At 41.1% G+C, this 22322-nt stretch overlaps 1 protein-coding gene across 8 annotated transcripts in view; it reads right to left on the reverse strand.

The window, feature by feature from the left end:
* The window catches only part of hoxc11a (homeobox C11a), a 93872-nt gene that overhangs the window by 64439 nt on the left and 7111 nt on the right, over positions 1-22322 (reverse strand). For 3 of the 8 annotated variants that reach the window (XR_006825904.1, XR_006825905.1, XR_006825903.1), the window contains exon 3: positions 19337-19475. The exons of the other annotated variants lie outside the window; for them this stretch is intronic. The gene's annotated coding sequence lies outside the window, so the exon portion shown is untranslated. The remainder of the gene's footprint in view (positions 1-19336; positions 19476-22322) is intronic. 8 annotated transcript variants of the gene reach the window in all.

The raw sequence follows: 22322 nt of genomic DNA on the forward strand, positions 1-22322 counted from the left end.
TGGGCTCTCTATTCGGCAAGGGTGGGGCACCCGCTGCTTCCCCCTGCCAGCTCTCTCACAGTGGGGGCATTCGGGAGTCTCTGGGGCGCATGGCCGGTGTTGTCAGGGTAGGTTTTGGTGCTCCTCCTTGGGGGTGCTTGACGGTGGGGGGCTGGGCCCCCGTCCAGGGATGAGATCGGCCTCGGGGGCTGCTGGCACTGCCTGCACTCTGGGGAGGGATGCCTCTGGCTGGGCTGGGGGACCGTTGGCCTGGTTCTCCGGCATTATCGCTCCCTGGTGGCAGGGAGCTTCCCGGCACGGCTTTCTGCTGTTCTTCCTTGGGGCGGGGTACAGCTTCCCCCGGGACATGCGGTCTGGGGTCCTTTGCGCTTTGGGGGGGTCGCGGGGTGCCCTGGCTTCTGGGCGCTGCGTGGGTTGATTCTGATCCGGTTGCGGTTTGGAGGGCTGCGGTGGGATTGTAGGGTGATTGTCGATGCATCTTGATGCATTGTGCTTTTTCCCTGGGCAGGGTCTCTGAATGGCTGCTGGGCATTTAGTTTGTGCGTTGGCTTGGAGGGACCAGTTTGCGTCCCTGTTTTTCTTCGTTGGCCTCGGATTCATGCTTCCCCATTTCTCTGTCGGCCAGTTGTTGGACCCCTCTGGATACTGAGGTATATAGTTAGTTTTCGGGATGTGCAGTGTGGGTGCGGGGCAGGGCTGTGCTCCGGTTTGTTCTGGGCTTGTGCCTGGAGTTCTCGGCCCTTGACGGGTGGGTGGGTTGGTGGTGGCATGCAGCTGAGCTGGTTGATTTTGCCTCATTGCTGGTTTGGCTGGTGTTGCACGGTGGCCGGGGGGCGTGCTGGGAATGGGGGATGTCAGCTGGCGCCGGCGGCCTTAGTTTTTTCCGGCGTTTTTGGGGGACGGCGGACTTTTCTTGGCGGGTGCACGGTGACCTGCGCGGCGCGTTTGCTGCCGGGCTGGGACTTGCTGCTGGTGTTTCTCTCCGCCGGCTTTCGCTGTCGTGTTATTCCGCTTGCTCTCTCTCGTTTGCCCGACCTCGCACGCGGGATTCGCAGGGGGCTGCTGGGCATTGGGTGTCGCCGTGCTCGCGCAGTGTGCGCGTTGGGCCCGTCACTTGTGCATTGGTGTTGATGATTGCGTGGCATTTGGGCGTTTTGGTTGTTCGCTGCGCGGCGGTGGGGGGGGCACTGGTCGATGTTGTGTGCGCGCCGCGGTCGGTCTGGGCGCTGCTCTTCCGCGGGTTACACTTCTTGCGTTCAGTCGGCATTACGTTGTCAACTGGCATTTGGGTCGGGGTCTTCCACGTTTGCATCACGGTGCATCTGGGAGTCTTGGTTTTTTTGATTTATTTTTTTTCCTTTCTTTCTCCCACCCCTATTGGCTACTGGGGTTCTTGCCTGCCTGTTGCTGGGGTAGGTGTGGCACAGTCGTGGCATCCCACTCTCACTAACAACTACATTCTTTAACAGGCTTATGCGCACACACATGTACACACACACACATACAGACACATTCACCCACACGCACACAGACACAAACAAATTTAGGTCGTCCCTGGTAGAATTATTCCTGATGCTTTTCTTTCAGTTACTTATTTAAATTAATTGTTATTATTCCAGCTCCCGTGGCTGTGCTGTGTTGCTTATTTAGTGTGCTGGACTGTTTCTTGTTTTCATTTTTCTCTTAGTTGTCATACTATGTCAGCTGTTTATTGCTGCAGTTCAGCTGGTTGCCTTTTACTATTATTATTATTTTTATTGTTAGTTTTTGTTTGTTTGTTGTCGTTTTTCTCCTCCCCAAGCCCCCCTCTCTGTTCTATTGCAGGTTTCGTTGCTTTCTGCAATTGGTGTTTCCCTCTGCTATTCCCTGTTGTCCCCACCTTCCATCCCCCTTCTCTTGCAGGTCTTGTCCTTTCTCTGTGCTGCCTGTTTGTGCCCCCCTATCCCCGTGTCTGCCCCCCTCTCCAGCCCGGTGACAAATCAATACATAATTAAATAAATAATAAAACAGACAGAGTATATTAATGCTCTCGTTAAAGTAAAATCTGTCTGGCACAATATGGTATCCAGGTCATCATACTCTATATCAGGCTGCTGGGCAGGACAGGTTTAAAAAAAATAAATAAAAGATATTTCACCAGATGTGAGAAAACTTTGACATGCTGGTGAAAAGTACTCTGTCGAGCTTGTCAATGTCTCACAGCAATCCATTGGATAGTTGTTGACCTTCTTCAGTCTGGACCAAAGTAGTGGATCAGCACAGATGGACTGACAGACAGTTACATTGCCATCCATAGAGCGATGCCAATAGAATGGCTAAAAATATAGAGGGGACTAGCTCAGGATCACATGTGAGGAATTTACTCTGAGTTGCAGTGTTACAAAGCAACACCAGAAATTCAGGTAAAACATTCAGCCGTTTTACATTTTATTTTAGAAATTATAATATTAATGTATGATCTTTCAAATTACTCACACTTTAAAGTAGAAGCCTGGTAGTGATGGACAGAGGTTGTGTCAAAATTTAACAGCCAATCGAGAGAATTATGCTCAGTAGAGGTGCTCCGATCAGGATTTTTTGAGCTGATCACCGATTGCTGAAAGCTGTATCGGCCGATACCCATCACCCGGTCTATTTGAAGCCTTTTATTCATCATGCAGCATTATACTGTATATTTATTTAATTAGTCCAAAAAAGAATGCATTAAGTATTATTATTAAATTAACAGATGATAAAGTATCATGAAATAACAACTGTTTATTTTATTGCCAGGAAACATGGGCAACAAAATCCACCCCCCCTGTCTTACAGACTGAAACCATTGAAGCCTTTGCCTGGTTACTGTGAACATGTTATATAACAAATCTAGCTTTCCTGCAAAACAAACTCCAAAAAACAGAACAAACAGCATCTTTATAAATTTACTTCAACTATAAAAACTGCAACAAAAAAGGCTGTAGCCAAAATATTAAGGAGATAAAGAAGCACAGGCATCCTGAGTGGATGATAAACTTTGAAGTAGCTGCTTTTTGTTCTGGAAAGCTCAGGCAGGTTCTGTGGGCTTTAGGGGTCAGAGAGAGGAGTAGACAGACGGCTACAGAGTGAAGTCTTAACTGTCAATGAGATTTGAAAATAAGGGAAATTTAAGTACATAAAAGTACAATGTTAATTCCATATTATACTGTTAGTATATTGTTATTAATTTTAGTTACTATATTCATTATAATTTCATATGTTTACCACTAGTATAGGCCTAATATTATTTCAGTGGGTTGTTTTCAGCTATTAAGTCTTTGTGCAAGAAGGACAGTCTACATCTTTCACATAGGCCTACTGCCACCGGCTTAACCAGAGGAGAGAGTAGCAAATACTTTAAATACGGTTAGCAGGTTTTTATTTGATTTTATAAGTGTTAAAAATACAAGAGATTTACGGGGAAACATTTAAACGGGATGATACCGGGTGAGAACGGAAAAATACGGGAGAATCCCGGGGAAAACAGGATGGTTGACATGAGAGGAGTTGGGTAATGTTAGGCTATAACGACACTACTATGGTTTTTAAACCGTTTTATAACGAATACAATCTTCTCTGTCCATAGCAGACCTTATCAGAGCTGATCTCGGTCCATATTAAAACGACTGAAAACGCACATCTAGTGGCCGTTCACGTACACGGGGCATGTGCGTGCCAGTGTAAACATGAAGCAGATGGTCTATTCCGCAGCTGTAAAAGATTTTAGTGAAAGAAGAAAGTAATAAAGACGAATAACCACACCAAGTATTTTTTTTGTATTTACCGACTACGAAGGGGAACTATTTCTGAAAGCAACATGGGAGTACAAACTGCGGCGTTGGAAAACATACTGGGAGTCGTCGCAAAGTAAATACAGCGAAATGCACAGTACAAGTGTTATTTACAGCGTACAAAATATTTTAATAAAAATACTGAAACTAAAACTGTCAGCAGAATCGCGTTTTTGCTTTGCATGACTGATAAGACCAAATCAGAAAGCCAAACGTGAGCGCCTGTCATTGTAGCGCGAGAGAGGTAGAGGAGAGATAGCGCCTCCCTTTGCATCAGGAAACTCACACTAAGGATCAGTCTCTCTCTGCCTGATGCGCTGTGGGTCAAGACAATTAAAACTCTAGCAGCCGTGTGTGTCTATAATGAGCATGACCGCGACAGTTTCACATGATCGCTCCTGCTTGTTACTCCGCTTGTCTGATTGCTGCTCAACTCTCAATGTAAATGATTAACTGGGGACATCAATCGCTTCCTGTCTAAACAGGAATTTGGTGCTAGCTAGCTTTGAAAACTGCTCAGACCATGTAGTGAAACCATTTTAGCTGCCGTTGAAAATTTGTCTGGCGAGTATTGCATCATCTGATTGGCTTTTCTGATTGGCTTTTTTAGGTGACCCTTAATACTCAGGATAATCCACTCTGGTTATCTTGGAGAAATGGACTCATTTTCAGCTTTGTCAGAAGTTCTTTTTTTAATAAATCAATTAAAAGGACCCATGTCCAGTATGGTAATGTTCTGTCACCCAAACTCAACAGACACTCAGACTGGCAGAGTGTCATTATGTTGATCAGTATGTCATTTACAGTGATAATCATTTAATGTACTGAACAAGCCTCATAAAGTGGATTTAGAGGAATAGTTAAACATGTTGGAAAATTAGCTTATTCACTTGCTAAGATCTGAAAAGATGAAAAGTCAATAGCATTCATATGCCTGTATGGTAAACACGTAGGTGGACTCAGTAGCCAGTTAGCTTAGCATAAAGATGTCTCTGCTGGAAGACTTTCCAAACTTTATGCTAAGGGAAGTTAACTTATTTACAACAAAGGTTGGGTATCATTTGGGTTTTTTTTACGATTCCGGTGCCAAATTGATACTTTAAAACAGTTCCAGTGCTTAAGCGGTGGCCGGAAACAGTACTTTAAGAAAACAAAAACATGATGAAGTGATTTTAACTTAGCTTACACCACAGTTTTAGGATACAATTTTATTACTGATTTGTTTTAAAGTAACACTTTTAATCTGGTCCACTGGTTTTAAAAATCGGATGCCTGGATCATTGTTGAGAGCCGTGTAATCCAACTCTGAAAAAACAGAGCCTCGTTTTTAGCAGCCAACCTACAACATGCTGTACAGTCTGCCTCATGTGCGTGACCATTTATACCACACATCGTTTCCCTGAAGTCTTGTACTCCGCCCACTGCGGCTGCCCCAGGTTCAATTACCCTCACCAGCTCCCCCTTGCGGCATCACATGTCACTACTCGCCTCCTTCAAATAAACGCTCTGTTCGCCTATTTTCATACCACTTCGCAGGTAAATCTCTTTTTTGGCAATTAATGGCACCTGACTAGAGAATTAGCACCACCAACTATTTATCTCACTGCACTCATCTTCTAATAGTTGCATAGCGGAAGATCTTCAAAATGCACATTTATTCGCATTTTCTTTTGCAATTTTCAGTAAAGTCTATTAAAATTTGTACCAAATTTGCATTGAAACCTGGCTATGATCTATTGTATTTGTCTAGCCTACACACACACACAAATAGTGTAACATTACTGATTAAAAAGGGAGAGAATGTTACAAGGCTTATTCTCATTTGTGTTAAGTCAAGTGATACAAGCTGTGTCTAATTTATTTATGTCAACTGGCTTTGTGATATTTACGCTGTTTACAGACAGACTAGGGATGAAACGGTATGAAAATGTCATATCACGATTATAGTGACCAAAATTATCACGGTTATCAGTATAATCATGGTATTGTAAAAATGTGCCAAAATATATTAAAATGTACTGATACAAACACTGAAATCATTTCAACAAGTTTTATATTGAAAACTACAAATACAATTGCCATTTTGTTTGCATCAAAAATAGCAAATATCTTTTGTAAACATAAAAAAAAAAATCATGTTTTTTTTAAATAACATTAAAATTAACTTAACACAGTAGCCACAGTAAACAGTGCAATGTCCGTACATTTTCTGAACTGTAATGTATGTCAAAAGACTGTAAAAGAACAAAACATTCAGTATCCCAGTATTTTCCCAAATTTATCCCTTTGAAAACACTGACTTTTTTTTGACATTTTTGACAATTGAATATACATTATATAGAAATGTCAGCCGCAACTATTAAATTTGTAGCCTTTTATTGTTGTTTTGAAGGAATGTGCAGATTCAATCTTAGTAAGGACTATTGCAGGGTGGACAGCAGACAGTTGTAATCTGTTCTTTAGAGGCATACTTGCAAGGGGATCCTCAAACACAAATGCGCCAACAGACCATCTTATCACCATGTGGGCCAGATAACAGTAGTGCCATTCTAGCAAATGCCATATATAAAAGACAGTAAATTATATAGAAACCAATCAAGATGTGACAGGTTTTACCAACAAAGCCAGGCAGCCAACGCACACACACAAAGCAAGATGGCTATAAATACATGTAAGAAGACTCATCCCAGCTGCAGTGAAAAGCATAAATCAACCAGATTGATTTTGATGGTTTCATTGGTTTACAATACAGATAAACAGACATGCAGAGATAAAGATGGAGAGAAATAGATACAGATGGATTGGTCAAACTTCCCATTTTAAGCCTAATGTGCCAAATGTACATTGGCTGGCTTTGCAATTTCAATACTCAGTTTTGAGAAGTCCCGTTGGTGGACAACTCTGAAAATCTTCATGACTGTAATACACTTTTTTAATGCACTGTAGATCCAAAACATCCCACATTTTTTGTCTACAACTAGCAGATCGATAGTTAAGGTTAAATTTAGGAAAGAAAATCTGTTTTCTTAAACCAACACAAATGTATTTCTTCTATGCTTTTATTTTTCCTTTGTCCATTATCAGTCATGATTTTAAAGGTTCAGTGTGTAGGTTTTAGTGGCATCTAGTGGTTAGGGTTGTGAAATGCAATCTGATCTGCTTATTCAGTGTTCACTGCACGCTTTGAAAGCCCGCTCTGTCAGCTCTTGTGCTAAATAATGTGTGGTCCTCCATTTGCCAAAATTTCACATCTCGTCTTACTTTAACAATCGACGACTACTACTACTACGTATGTATTCAAAGTAGTGCCCGTTTAGGCTATTGTAGAAACATGGAGGTACAACATAGCAACTTCCATGTAAGGGGACTTGTGGTCTATGTAGATAGAAATGGCTCATTCTAAGGTAATAAAAACAACAGTTCATTTCATTTTATTTACTGGGATCTCCATTGGCTGATGCAAAGAAAAGCATCAGCTACTCTTCCTTGGGTCCACACATAACAAGAAAGAAAACACACTACACAAAACTAAAAATTATAAGGAAAAGAAACAATCAATACACAGAACACAAATAAATTATGTAAGGTTTTTATATAATCACTGAAAATTGCTATGTACACTCACTGGACCATTTATTTCGTACACCTTCCTAGTACCGGGTTGGACCCCCTTTTGCCTTCAGAACGGCCTTAATTCTTCGTGGCAAACTTTCAACAAGATGTTGGAAACATTCCTCAGAGACTTTGGTCCATATTGACATGATAGCATCACACAGTATCTGCAGATTTCTCTGCTGCACATCCATGATACGAATCTCCCATTCCACCACATCCCTAGGGTGCTCTATTGGATTGAGATCTGATGACTGTGGAGGCTGTTGCAGGGCTCTACAGTGTGACCATTTTGCTCGTGTATGCCCCTAAAAATTGATACGTGGGAAGCGGAAAAATGATTTACAAGCACAATGTGCGATTAACTACAACCAACCGTAAATACCCCTACCCCTCCCGCCGCGCCACTAATCGTTCAAAACAACCTGCCCCGAGTAGCAGTCAGGACGCGACACAAAGCTGGTGTCAGTCAAATGAGACTTGTCGAAACCAGGGCTGAATTCAGCGGCGACAAAACGTAGCAAAACTTTTTTTTCAACGGAAACAGTGGTTCCATGAACACCCTGTTGTGTACGCCAGCGCGCTGCATTTCAACACCGTTGTGTTTACAAACTTGTCGCAGCCGATTGGGTAACACCTGTGACACGCCCACCAAACAAAAGAAAACATACCTCGAAGCCTGTTACGGAACATTGCACAACGTTTCAAGGAGACATGTTGATCAATCCAAAAACATTGCAAAACGTTCTGAGATTGAAATCGCCCCAGCTACACACCAGCACACTGCAAGAGATCGGGTAGACAGGTTTCTCGGTGCAGCTGGAGGGGTGAGACAGAAGACAGTAGGGAGAAGATAAGGAAGTTGTGGGTTTAGCTGGCTGGCTTTTTACCTATATCAGGTGCCTTTTGTTGAAACATGTTCAACCTTTCATAAAATTGATGTGCTCATCAATTTTACTTTTCGTCAACTGACAAATCACAGCCTGGATGGGGCGGGACATAAAAACGTTTTACGTGCTACAGAAAACTTTCAAATGTTCAATTACTCCTGCATGAATGATTATGATTATTGATGAGGTAGTAGAATTAAGAGACCAGTGTAGGCCATTTTTCTCCCACAAGGATTTAATGAATGAAAAAAAACTCACAAACATGAAACTGCTGTTTTGTCCAACTGGACGTAATATTATACCGGTGGTGAGCTATGTAACAATACTCTTAAATAAAATGACAATGCATATAGTAAAATTATATAATTAATATATTAACATGATCACATTATACTATTAGATTAGAATTTAACTTTTTATCAAATGTTATAATATTACATTTATACACTCATTTAAACTAGTTTCTCCTCCATGTTGTGGAAAGAGCATCTGCAGTGGAAAGATGCAGATTTCCACTGCAGAGGATGCCAGTGTACCAGTATATGTTCCTTCTAGCCTCCTCCTGAGAGCAACACGTTCCCCTTGTTCTGTTTTACTAAGGTTATCGTAATAGTGTTCAGTAGCCTTGTTTACATTAGGTGTGGCATGAGTTGTGTGGGTGCTGCTGGTGTATCGTGAATCCGTCCCTGCTTCAAAAGCTACACAAGCACCAATCACAGCAAAGTGTTTTGTTATGAGCGATCGCTGTTTTTTTCACAAAGTATTAAGGCCAATGCAGAGTGTCCGGGTTTTCACTTCCAATGTCCTCTAATAGTTTCACACCATAGTTGAACACAAGGAGAAAGAGTACAGTGAAGTCATTGTCATGTTCAAGAAACCAGTTTGAGATGGTTTGAGCTTTGTAACTTGGTGCATTATCCTGCTGGAAGTAGCCATCAGAGGATGGGTACACTGTGGTCATAAAGGATAGACATGGTCAGCAACAATACTCAGGTAGGCTGCCACGTTTAAACAATGCTCAATTGGTACTAAGGGCCCAAAGTGCACCAAGAAAATATCCCCCACACAATTACACCATACAAAGCAGATTGGATCTATGCTTTCATGTTGTTTACGCCAAATTCTGACCCTACCATCTGATTGTCGCAGCTGAAATTAAGACTCAGAGCAGACAACAATTTTCCAATGTTCTATTGTCCAGTATTGGAGAGCCTGTGTAAATTGTAGCCTCAGTTTCCTGTTCTCAGCTGACAGAAGTGGCACCCAGTATGGTCTTCCACTGCTGTAGCCCATCTGCCCATCCAACGCTAGCTAAGCTGGCTTGGTTGTTACATGAAAGCCCCCTCTGCTCTCCCCAATACAGTTGTCATGAACACGGAAGTTAGCTATTAGACACCAAAACATTTTTGTACCAGGTATTAAGCATGTTTATGTCTGCTGTAAAGTTGCACAGTAGATGCAATTTAGAAAACGCCCGTCATGTTTACAAATGTGTGACAAATCTGGTGACAGAGACAGAATACAAGTGCAGCTGTATGTGTGTCTGTTGCTGCTTTATGTAAATGTTCTTGATAGACATGACCTCTGGTACACTAACTATTGAACATACATAATATAATTTGGGTTTTCTGCCAAATAAATGCTCTTGAGATGTCTAATCCTACCACTTGTCTCAATCTGAGAATGGATCACATTACTTTTACTAATTAACCTACATTACGGGCCAGGCTATTACTCCCAAAACACATGTAAGCCTATACCTCATTTTCATTCCTATTTGGAGCCATTAAATACATTGGTTTTCTTCACTTTCTTTCAATCACTTTTTTTGTAATATTATAGGATACAGTCATTGTAAACAAGCACCAAAAAAATAAAAAATACCATGATATAAATTTTATGTCATATGGCCCAACCCAAGCCTATGTGCACCTCAAACTTAGCATTGCTAACTATCACACACTTTTCAGCATACACTGCACAGCCTGCTGCATGATATTTACTTAAAGTTCTGTAAAATGTCTACTGAGGAGAATTATAGCTTCTTATTTACTGCAGTGATTGGGCAAATGCAGAGAGATGGACTTTTACCTGGGAAAATGTAAAGGTAGCATAATGTTTGATTGACACATACATGGAGTATTACATGGAATGTGTGTTTTAGTATGTATTCCAATTTCAAATTAGGCGTAACAAAAACTATTATACAAAGCTTATAAGCTCCAGTTTTTGGCTATATTTTGAGTATTTATAGATACTTCATGAGCCATAGCTTTTCACAGTTTTTTCATCACATCGTAACTCAAAAATAAAGGTCTTCTTTACTAGACCTTTTACAATCAATAAACTGTTTTTTTAATCTTGTTTAACAGTCACTTTCTGTCAGTTTTTGTATAAAGAACTACTATAAAGGCTATAAATTTAGGAATGAAATTTACTCCAATCGCTTGTTTTAACTTTCGGTGGGAGGTTGTCTGTTTATTTATGATTGGATTTGGCTCGGGTCCTTAAAGTCGTCTAAAACGGCAAAAGCTGTGAATCAGAATCACCTTCTGTGGCACTTCACTTTTGACTGCCACTGCGTACCTCTAGAGAGTTAACCACTGATGGTCAATTGACAAGGTCTTTAATTTCCTTCATCTAAGCAGTTTTCCCTCCTCTTCACTGGGTTTACCATGTCTGCATGAGCACACACCCATGTCTGGGTCCTTGATGTGTCCCTCTGAATAATTACACAAGTATATGCATATACCATTGTCATAAAACCCTTGCAAAGGGAAAATAAGTATTATTTTTAATCAGACCACAAAACCCTTTGCTTTGTAGCAAAGGAAGGTTGAGTATAGTGTGGCTTTGTGGACTTATTTGGTCATGTGGGTGGAGTTCAAACACCAAAAGAGAGAAAGACCTATCCTTTCCAGTCCACTCCACTTCTGACCAAACAGAAGAATTCTGTCTCTGCTCAGCATGGTTCCACCAGGACCTCTCCTGGCCTCTTCAATGGTTTTTCCATATTAATTATTCAGAAATGTTCTTGTATTTTTTTGACACCTGTGAAGGAGTTCAACTTCATGTTCCACTATGGCAAAGACACACACGTAATTAGACTTCATATGTTTCCAGTTACATATGCTGATGTCACTCTTTCACTACCGCCTTCCAACTCTCTCTCCACCACCACTACTAACCATTTCAGAGCAAAATGGAAGCCATTAGGTAGCCTCTAATGAAGTAGCCAGAAAGCCTTTATCACTATTTATTTTATATCTCTCAATTGGTCATGATGAATTCAGGTTTCCACCAGAACTCTTGAGTAATTTTGAAAATTATTCATTATCCTCTGTGGGAATAGCATAACTTGTGAATCCCATGAACACACATCATTTAAAGCTCCTGTTTGAATGTATTAGTTGTTCTGTCAGTTCCGCTAGATAAAATTGATAAGATAACCTCAAGTAAATATTTTTATCTCTCCGTAGCTGTTGGTGTTTTGTGTGTGTATTTGAGATTCTGCTAGTCTTAATCCGTTTTCCTCATGTCAAGCTTTGCTTAGGTACTGACATCTGGGCATTTATAGTGCTGGCAAGTAATAGCTGCTGGCTGAGGTTGAGCATACTTCAAGCCATACCTTAGGGGGCTAAGCAGGGGTTTCTTCAAATGGGCAGATATTCCAGCTCTAATTTAAGCTAAAACCTGAGACAAGCCCCAGTTCGGACTGAGCTGGCTGAGGCAACAGCAATACATTTATAGTGCATAGATCATTTGTTTTAACAGATTTTGAACATATTTTTTTCACTTTCAAAATGTATCCAAAGTGTGCAACATCCTTTCAAATGAAAATGCATATGTGCATATGTATGTGTCACTTTGTCACCCGACATGGTTTAAGAGGACAGTTAATGTTACTTTTGACTGACCGATTCAAACTTGGTGGATACAACAAAAGAAACCCTGTACAATATTGTGTGATTTTCATTTATTACATTTCAGACTTATTGCACTGGTTTGTATTAGGTTGTAAGATGTACCTAATATTTTGGGGAAATAAAATTTTTAATATATTTTTTTCCCCTCCCCTCAAATACATGCTCCTGTACATGGGTGGGTGGGTGTGTAAGTTTATAAGGTCGAATTAACACCTCTAAGACAGAGTTAGGAAAAAAAACTACAATGTTACAATATTATATTACACAAAAGCAGCATTTCTACAACCCATTTGCGTTTTACAAGTGTTTTTATTGTGTCCAGCTTCTGTATTCGTCCCATTAAAGAACTAAATGTTAAATGTTGAATAAAACTTTATTTTTGACAACACAGACAAGACCATAATATTAACAAAGATATAGTTTACTTTATGTTCGCTGTTTGTTGGGAAAGTATAAAATTGCTCTTAATGGAATGAAAAGTCATACACAGCTTCTCTACTCTTTTCCCCTCACTGTGGTGTCAATCACTGTGCCATCTCCACAAGTGTATAATATAACAATAAATGTGTTTATAGCAAGACATAACATTTGACTGTAAATACGTCTTGGCCAACACACAAATAAATGGGTATGCCAGTTGAGCACCATATGCAAATAATTATGAACTCTTTTTGTGTTTTTTAACAAGAAAGTGAGGGAGGAGAGGAGAGATAAAGAGGGAGACACGACAGTTAATCTTTTGGTGTAAATTTACATAGCGGTACTTGTACATAGCAGTACTTGTCTCTCTTGTGCATTCATACATGGAAAAAAAGAAAATACCAAGTAAAGAAACAGAAGGAAGAATACTGTAGCCCTAAATTTATGTTACACTGTAATTAAACAGTTTAGCATGCAAGAAAGATGTAGCAGCAAACCAAAGCTAAATGACAAATTGTTTTATACGCAGATACTGTTTTACATTTTCCCTGACGACATTCCAAATCTCACTCCACCTCAATGAGAACACTTTGTTCTTGTGTGTAATCATTGGCACTGGCAGGGAGGCTGCTGTGGTTATGAAATGCAGCCAAACATTTCAGGGAATGCACCACTGAGGTATAAAGGCTGTAACACACTAGCTCTATTTTACATGGTTACTGGTATGGCATTCTGATTCCCATGTGCAACAACTAACCAGTGAAACATTTATGATATAACAATTCTGAGAATTCTTCTTTGGTGGCTGATTGACTTGTCCTTGGTCTTAAGAAACAAAAGACATAAGGGTGAGCAATAAATCAATGCAGACCTTGTTTCCCCAGGGCTATTCAACCACTTTGGGTGTAAAACACTCAAAGGCAATGAGCACTTGAAAGTCTGGAGCTGCGGACAGATTCTGGCCAGCAATTATCCTGTCTGCGTGCCTCCTAAACACCGCATACCAGATATGCTTGGGCCTCTTCAGAAACAGTCCCAGTTATGGAGACACAGATGCTAATGACAACATATTTTCAAAGCTGCAGAGACAGAGGGCCTCTGGCCATCACTTCTAAAACACATGCCACACAGCCTGCACCACCCACACCACACAGACCTGTTATTGATGACCACTGACTGCTCTCCTCTTCACTAGAGTCAGGGTGACCGCCACATGCAACAAAGCAGTAATTTCAACTTCTAGGTATGTCTAGGTAACGTAACTTACTCATAACTGCTTTATAGTTGTCTTGTTAGTGAAGATAAACATTCTATTTTGTGTTCATATATTGACACATTCCCCCTGGTAGAGTGGTGCTGTCTAATATTTTGTGTTTCCTTTTTGGGCTGCTGCCCAGTAAAGAGCAGACTGACAAGCAACTGTCACATGGATTGATGTATCCAGCTGGTGAGCAAGAGGTGGGCTAAGAGACACAAGAGCAGGAGCAGTGCACATTAAATCTGATGGCCAAGATGAGAGGGGTGTGGCTGAGGCCCAAGCAGAAGGTTTGAAGGTGATCGAAAGATGAGGTAAGATGGATAGAAGAAAAGGAGGGGTGGATCATAGAGGGGAAGGTGACAGGAAGTGACTCTACCTTGGATACCTTCAAGGTGACTCAGTGTGACAGAACATTCCCAAGGGTTTACTGCTGCAAAGAGGGATAGATGGGGGGGAGGGGGAGAATTTCAAGGTGCAAAAGCTCTTTGCAGATGTCCAAATGTGCAGTAAATCACTCTGAGAACCTGAGGGTGCTCAAATGCTTTTTGACTGAATCTGTCTCCCAGCCCAGCGGCTCCAGAATGACTAAAACATTAACAGGAGGCTTCAGGGTAGCGGCAGCAGCCTACCCATCCCCCACTAGCGCCTGCACAATCCCAGGACTGTGCAAACATAAGGACAAACCAAAATGGCCTCCATTCAGATGTTGTCCAAATGCACGTTTTGTTTGAAACCAAGAGAATGCTTAACTGGAAGATAGGCTTGTACACAAACCATCTATTTAGCCGTGTGTCCCCATTCCCATGAGTCATAAAGTTGCCCCTGGCATTTGAGTAAAGAGGTCTGTGTGTCGAGTTACAGGTGTTCTTTTTAACACGATTGCTCGAAGAGAAAAAAAAAAGAAAAAAAAAAAAGGTTTATGACTTTTCTTCTATGGCGGGCTGAGGAAACAGAAGTGACATTGGGCTTAAAAAACAAGTTTAAACCTAGGATGTAATCACCTTTATAGCACAATAACAAAAATCTACACATAGTGCTATGCTACCATACTTCTGCAATCAACACACTTTTGTGCAAACACCCGCTGAGCAAAAGCAACAAACCTTTAATCCCTCCGACAGCTAAAGGGCTGAGAGGGAGGAAACAAATTACTTGTGAATGAAAACAAACAGCAATATATTATTTTATTATGTTCTATCATAAAACACATAAAGAAGCATTACAATAAATATTACTAAAAAATGGAAGGCGCTTCCAAAGCTTCTTCATTAGCGGCCTAGAATCATTACTTGATTTTACTTTCTTTGGTTTAGAATAAAAGGTGGAAAAAACAAAACCATTTGCTGAATGTTCAGTAAGAAGTTTAGTGCGGCACCATTATTCAAATGTGCAATAACATTAATGTATCTATTTCTTATTGCTCATAAATGGGCTGTGTAGTGAAATGAGTAGTAGTGAAATGAATGAAATTCTTTCAACAGTTTTATGGGTACAAAATTACAACTCCACATTTTGAATTCATTGAACTGTAACTGCGGAGCTTACTTTGGACAGTGAATAAATGTTCTTTTTATGTTTGCAGTTTAAACTTTTTGAATGCTTTAACATGAATGTGTTATAGTCTTAGCATTTTTTTCCATTGTCCTATAGATATATGGATAAGATCATCTTCACTCCATCCCTCACTTTGCCTCCTCTGACCTCCAAATGGAAAATGACTGACATGATTTAATGCTAATGAAAAGAACATTAATAGGGGATATAAACCAGTGAGTGCTTATAATTACAGCTGAGCTTCACAGAACTATACCCAAGACTCAAAATTATTCACATACATTTAGTAGTACTAATCTCAACATTAATTCATCTAACATTACACAGATATGCTTAATTTGCAACTTGCTTTAAATGTCTTCTGATAGAAGGACAGAAACAGCAATATTGTGACAAAGGGAGAAATGGAGATCTGCAGAGGCAGGACTGTCTGTGGCCTCTGCTACCTTGATGTGTGTGCTCAACTGCCCCCTGGCAGACGCAACTGTCACTGCACAATCATTTCCTCAGAGAGGGAAAACCACTCCCTACAGCAGAATACCCTAGAAAAATGGTCCTTTGTCTTACAAATTTGTCATATTCACCCTCTAATTTCTTGCCATCTGCATGTTATGCCATCTGAAGATGGGTTTATGAAAATTAAAGGCACTGCAATTGTCTTGAGGATCCAGGAAGGATGTAAGGAATCATACCATCTGAAACTCCCAGAGGTTTATCAGAGGTAGTCTTTAAACACATTAGTCAACAGCTCCTGAATACAAGCACAGGATACATAATAGTACTCAAGGCTTTGCAAAAGTGCACATTTTCCAGTGAAGGGTCGGGTCTTGGCAGCCTATGTATCAAAAACTACATATTCAAACTAGCTGCAACCTAGACAAATCAAACTGAGACAATAATGATGAATTTCCTGGTCTCAAGCATTGTGCAATAAAACAATAAGGTGATACATTGCCATCCAGTTGAGATCAGAGCCTATCCTTTTCATCCAGATTTTCAGCAATGTACATGCTCACCAGTTTTTGGCTGATGATTAGTTACAAAGATTATAGATGTTTTTCAACCTCAGCCAGGAATCAATGTGTATAAACTGTAAATGGGGGGAAAGAACATGTTCACAACTTTAGCCTTAAAGCAGCCACACCCGTAGATTTCATGTGTGAAAAACATGCCAAACAAATGATCAACAAATATAATGCGAAGTACAAGCATGGTAAAGGGCATATGACTAAATGGCTAAACGCCTGGCGCCTGGCTGTTCTTGAAAATTAACCACACAGAGGGTGGAAGCGCTTAAACGCAGTTGAAGTGTATATCTTTGTGACAGGCCATTTTACATAAAGCCTGCCTGTTCACTGGTACACTAGCTGGAATGCAGTAAGGTTAGATGTGTTGTTAAACTACCCTCTGTCACAAACACACGCTGTGTGACTGAACTGCAGAGTAGCTCACCAAAACTGACGCTGTGGGAATGGATACTGCATTACAGTACCTCAGTCTAACTAAGGGTGGCAGCACAGCCCCTGACACAAGACTTGGCTAACTGTGATCACTGCCAGAGAGCTTCTTTAATATCTGAACATAAACCACCAAGACCACAGAGAACCACTTGGTAGTGACTAACTTTGGTGAATGGAGCCAGCGCTGTCACAGTCCTACGCAAACATAATAACTTCACTGACTCATCAGAACTATTAGCTCTATATAGACAATCAATACTCCACTTTATCCTTGTCACCATTTTAAAGTGAGAAATCTGGCACTGCCACTTTTCACTCCTTAAGGACTGCTTTGTGCTCAGTAACACCTTCCCCTAATAAATGAACAGGGGCAGAACATACTAGAAGGGCCACTGCAGATGAACATGCATCACTTCGTCCATTTCGCATTGCTTAAAGTCTGCTCTGTGCAGGATGACATCACTCAACCAAGATCACTGGAGCAGAACCAGAGCCTGTAAGGCTATTCAAATTAATTAACAAATGACCTTACATTAAAGGGGGAGTCACAGATCAGACAATGAAGGCATTTATCAAGAGGCAAGGGTACTCTCTCACATGATGCCTTTATAACTTACAAGCCCACACTCCCCGTCTGAAAACACACACTGTTTTATACATAAGTTAATACTAAAAAACTAGCTATAGGGTAAAGCATAATTTACTTTAGTCTCACAGCCATTTCAATGAAGACGCGCCTTGTATTAAAATGCCTTTGGATATAAAAGCATCACTGGTTGTTTTTCCATTTGGGGAGGAAGATTCCACAATAAAGAAGCAACCAGGATTCCTGTCACAGGGCTGTCTGATAAAGTGTGAAATAAGCTGCAGCCCAGATGGTATTTTCTTTTATTTCAAGAACAGACTATATCTGAACCATCTCAGAGAGACAAGTCAATCTCAAGGTTTGCTAATACAGTCCCATGGACAGGGGATAAATCCCTGGTAGGCAACAAAAAGCAGATCAATAAAGAAAGCATGTAAACAAACCACAGTAGAAATGAAGTTGAGATGGATGGAGAGTGGAATAGTGAGGGTGACCAGCAGTGTTTCAAATAAAGCACATGGCCAAGGACTGAAAGAAGAATAAAGGGCAGAAAGCCAGGGGGCCATCAGGGTGAGGAGCAGTGGGAGTGCAAATGAGGAGAACGAGATGCACGGTCATGAAGGAGAAAAAGGAACAGAGAAAGGGAGAGAGCGCACGTGAGGGAGATGGGGGAAGCGAGAAAATGAGGGAGAGAGAAAAACGGTAGTGTAGAAGTGATTTATGCTAGTTGTATAATTTTCTACAACGCTGCCACCCCCCACCCCCCACCCCCCTCTCCCCTCTCCCCTACGGCTCTCCTTTCCTCCTCAATATCCAACCCTCCCACCAGGGTGTGCTCCTCCTCACTGTCACACCAAGAAACAGTCCCTGGCCACACCAGGCAGTGATTAAGATTCTGCCGTGATGCGACTGCAGCACTTCGCAAATGGAAGACTGGACATAATTTCCCTAAAATGCTGTTTTTTATCACCTATTTCCCCTTCATCAGCTTGCCGCACACGATTGATAGCTGATGGCACCTCTGACAACTTAACGTTTTTATGGCTAGATTTATGGGCTATCTGCTCCTCTCCTTTTACAGCTCAAACTCTGTAAAAATGCTTATTTCTCAGATAAGGAGAGGGAGGGTGTGTGTCTATGTGTATGGAATGGTATCACACCCAGCTAAATGTATGTATGAGAGAGAAGGGCCCACCTCACTGCATTGCAGTCCAGATCAGTACTAGGCTTCCAGGGCTTTATAGTGAGTCAGACAGAAATTACCTCTGCACAGCACCATAGATTAAATAATGTCTCACTTCTTAGATAGCATAACTCCTTAGCAGCAAACAGATGCCATCATCCTCTTTCTAGGAAATAATAAACAACCCCAAAAACAAAAAGGACAGTCTTCTCAATGTATGAAATGTGTGTTTTCATTCACAGACAGTTCCCTTCCTGTTATCCAACCATAAAGGCATAATTTAATTAATTGTTTTTTTTAATATTGACGCAAAAGATACACATAATATTGTAAGGGATCAAGAATACTGTCACTATATCCAACATGAAAAGCTCATAAAACATATTTGTCTTTCCTTTATAGAAAGGTTCATGCATGTAAGGATGCCTGCTGTATGACGATGGTAAAGATATAGCATGAGAGCTCATTATCTCTCTCAAGTTAAGACAAGTTTAGCTAAGCTAGTTTAAGTTAGGGGAGCTTTGATGGCACCCGTGTACAAACTGCCTTGTTGTTATTTGTGTGCGTGCTCCAGTGTGTGCGTCTGTACAAGTTGATGCAAATACAAGGTTTTCGGTGTACTGGGGGGCGGATGGACCCACCGGGCTGCAGTGGAAGTGTGGCCACTGCAGGTTCCCCTCCCTGGTCAGATTTACTGCCGGTAAGGGCTCCCAGTTAGCCTTCTCCTCTCCTCCACTGATGAGCCTGGCAGATCTCAGACAGACGCCCCGGGGGACTGGACTGTGACAGGGATTGGGGGAGGGGTGCGCACACACAGAGATACAGAGAGAGAGAGACAGAGAGAGAGACACAGAGAGACAAAGAGAGAGACAGAGAGACAGACAGAGAGAGAGAGAGAGAGAGAGAGAGACAGACAGAGAGACAGACAGAGAGACAGACAGAGAGAGAGACTGATGAGATCAGTGATTCATAGACACCTAGGAGGACACACCCTGGAATGGGGTAATACCACACATGTTTTAACTGGGCTGGCCCATAATTCATTAGGGTTACCAAGGCTGCAAGGAGCACCTTAGGAGAGAGGCCCCAGAAATCATCTCTGCGTGTTGTTAGATGCAGCCAATATAAGGGTGGGATTAATATTCAAGGCTCTAGTGCACCTCGCCTTTAGTGGAGAAGACCAATCTGTTGAGTAGAGAAAACCCAGCACATCTGATGTCTGCAAATTTCCACATCAAGTCACAGGTTGTTCTGAATTTTCCACAACCCTTTTTCCCCCCTGGATACTGTCTATGCATCTGAGGGTGTCAGTGGAAATTTTATGACACAAAATATGTAACTGAAAAAAAGTGCAGCTCCAATGTGCTTAAATACAGCCATCCTCCCAGTGCAATAAACCCAGTATGGTGCTAACCTCTTCCAGAATTAAAAAAAAAAAATAAGTTTTATGTTGCAAGTATCATTGTGCCTTATGCTGCATTAAATATACTAATGACTGTGCACTATATGACAAAGCCGGCAGGTCCTTACTACCAACAAGAAGAGAATTACACACCATTATCTTTGTTTATAGAAAGGTCTTCTAATAAAGCCGCCTTAGTAAATCATCTCTCTTCTCAAATTTAAAGCTACATCACCATATCTCAGGACTAGCTACTTCTAGATAACCCACAGATACATGCCGAATTTGGTAAGACTGCCTTCAAATAATATGGTACCTATTAATGGAATAAATTAAGGCTACAAAGGATTTAAAAACTTGAATGTCTTATCCCACTGTGGGATTTCAACTTTTAATATTACAAGTCTGTGATTGCTTCTGATGCTGTTGCCATGTGTCTTCTCTCTATGCTTATTTCTTCTGCTGTACTCAGGTCTTTCTTACAAAAAAATATCTTGATCTCAGATTACCTGATTAAATAAAAGATATACATGACTGAATAATACCAAAATCCATGAACACATTATAGTAAAGTTTGTTGTACCTCAACTAAATTTAGAGTGTGTGTCCAAGACACTGTACTTCCACAACACTCATTGGAAGCCTTTTCCCACGAGGCTAAACTTAGCCCTGACTGGAGAGCTTATTTGCTCTGATTATTCCCTGTAATTGTTGTTGCTTGCTCTGTCTTGAGTTTTATAGGGGTGCAATGAACAGGTATGGTTTGATTGTGGCTTTAGAAAGAAAGAACACAGCTCATGTTTCAATTAAATCAGGCACATTTCTGTATCACGCTTTGGTTAACCAAGTCATAGTCCTCATTTCCATTTTCCAGAAGCAAGGCAGGATTGTGCACAGTAGAGCAGAGGATGATGATAGTGAACAAGGCCCTTACAGCCTTACTCAGCACCTGGGAGGTCCTGTATGACTATACTACACTGAGGTTTATCATCACCTTGTTTCCGAACACAGCACCAGCCTGTTGACATCATACTGTGAAATTCTGGACATATGTGAAGTATTGAAACAAATACAGAGCTACCAGGTATGAACATGACCTTAATGTAGTAAAAACCATTCATCATCTAAATACAATTTAATAGAAGCCTATTAATCACATAATGTAAAACATGGTCTCTTCTAAAAGGCCACAAACTGGGTTATCCATTGAAAAATGGTCTCTTTCTGATTAAGCAATCACACTGCAAGCATAGGTTGCCCAGTTTTCATAAATCACTTCAAACATACATGGCATTTGATTAGAACCCATTAGCAATGAGCAACAGTGTGTGTATGATGTGCATGTGGGGAGGTATGTGCATGTGTCTCATCTCACATTTTCCATGGTTTGCTCTGTAGGATGTTCCTCATTAGTGTGAATATTAAGGCGATCAGAAAGGGGGGAAGAGGGGAAGAAAAATGTAAAAGGAATTTGGAAGAGCTTTTTAAAAAGGGGCCATTTCATCAGAATCGTTATTTTTTTGCGGTTCTCTGAAGGCTCGTAACCGGCGGTCTATGAAGGGAGACATGCCGCAGTGGGGCTTAATTTAAAACCAGAAAGGTCACTGTGCTAAGAAAGGTCCTCCGCTCAGCCAAAAATATAAAATGTGGAGGAGAAAGAGAAAGCAGTGGGGGAGGAGGAGTGGGCCAAGAAAGAGGGCAGAATGAAAGGAGATCAGACGATGCCGATTGGGAAGGGGGGACCCAGGCGGGAGGAAACACGTTCAAGTAATTTGGAAAGACAGTGTTATGGAAGGGAGTACAAAAATGGAAAAACACTGAGGAAAGAGGGAAAACTGAGAGGGTATAATGAACTGAGCTGCAATTGAACTGGAACAGGGCTAGCATCAAAACAGATGCAAGAGGTTTTTTTGTTTACTTTAATAGTGTTTTTGCAAGTCATTTGTTATAATGGCCGACAATTTCAGGGAAAAGCACTGCATCCATACACAGTGAAGGATCGCCAATCTGTCCAACAATCTGTGTTGGCAGAAACACAACCCTCCCCAAGCCTTTGCTGAATTAGGCTCCCCGTGCTTGGTAGTGGACCAGAGTGCTAATGGTCAAATGGGAAATTAGCTTAGCCATATGCAACTCAGCACAGAATAGGTAACAACATTTTTCCCCAGATCAGTCTGTTTTGAAGTGATGGTAACACTTTATTTGGCTGAAGAATGCATGTCATG

The sequence above is a fragment of the Micropterus dolomieu genome, linkage group LG08 (genome assembly GCF_021292245.1).
Source record: "Micropterus dolomieu isolate WLL.071019.BEF.003 ecotype Adirondacks linkage group LG08, ASM2129224v1, whole genome shotgun sequence".
NCBI classification, from domain to species: domain Eukaryota; kingdom Metazoa; phylum Chordata; class Actinopteri; order Centrarchiformes; family Centrarchidae; genus Micropterus; species Micropterus dolomieu.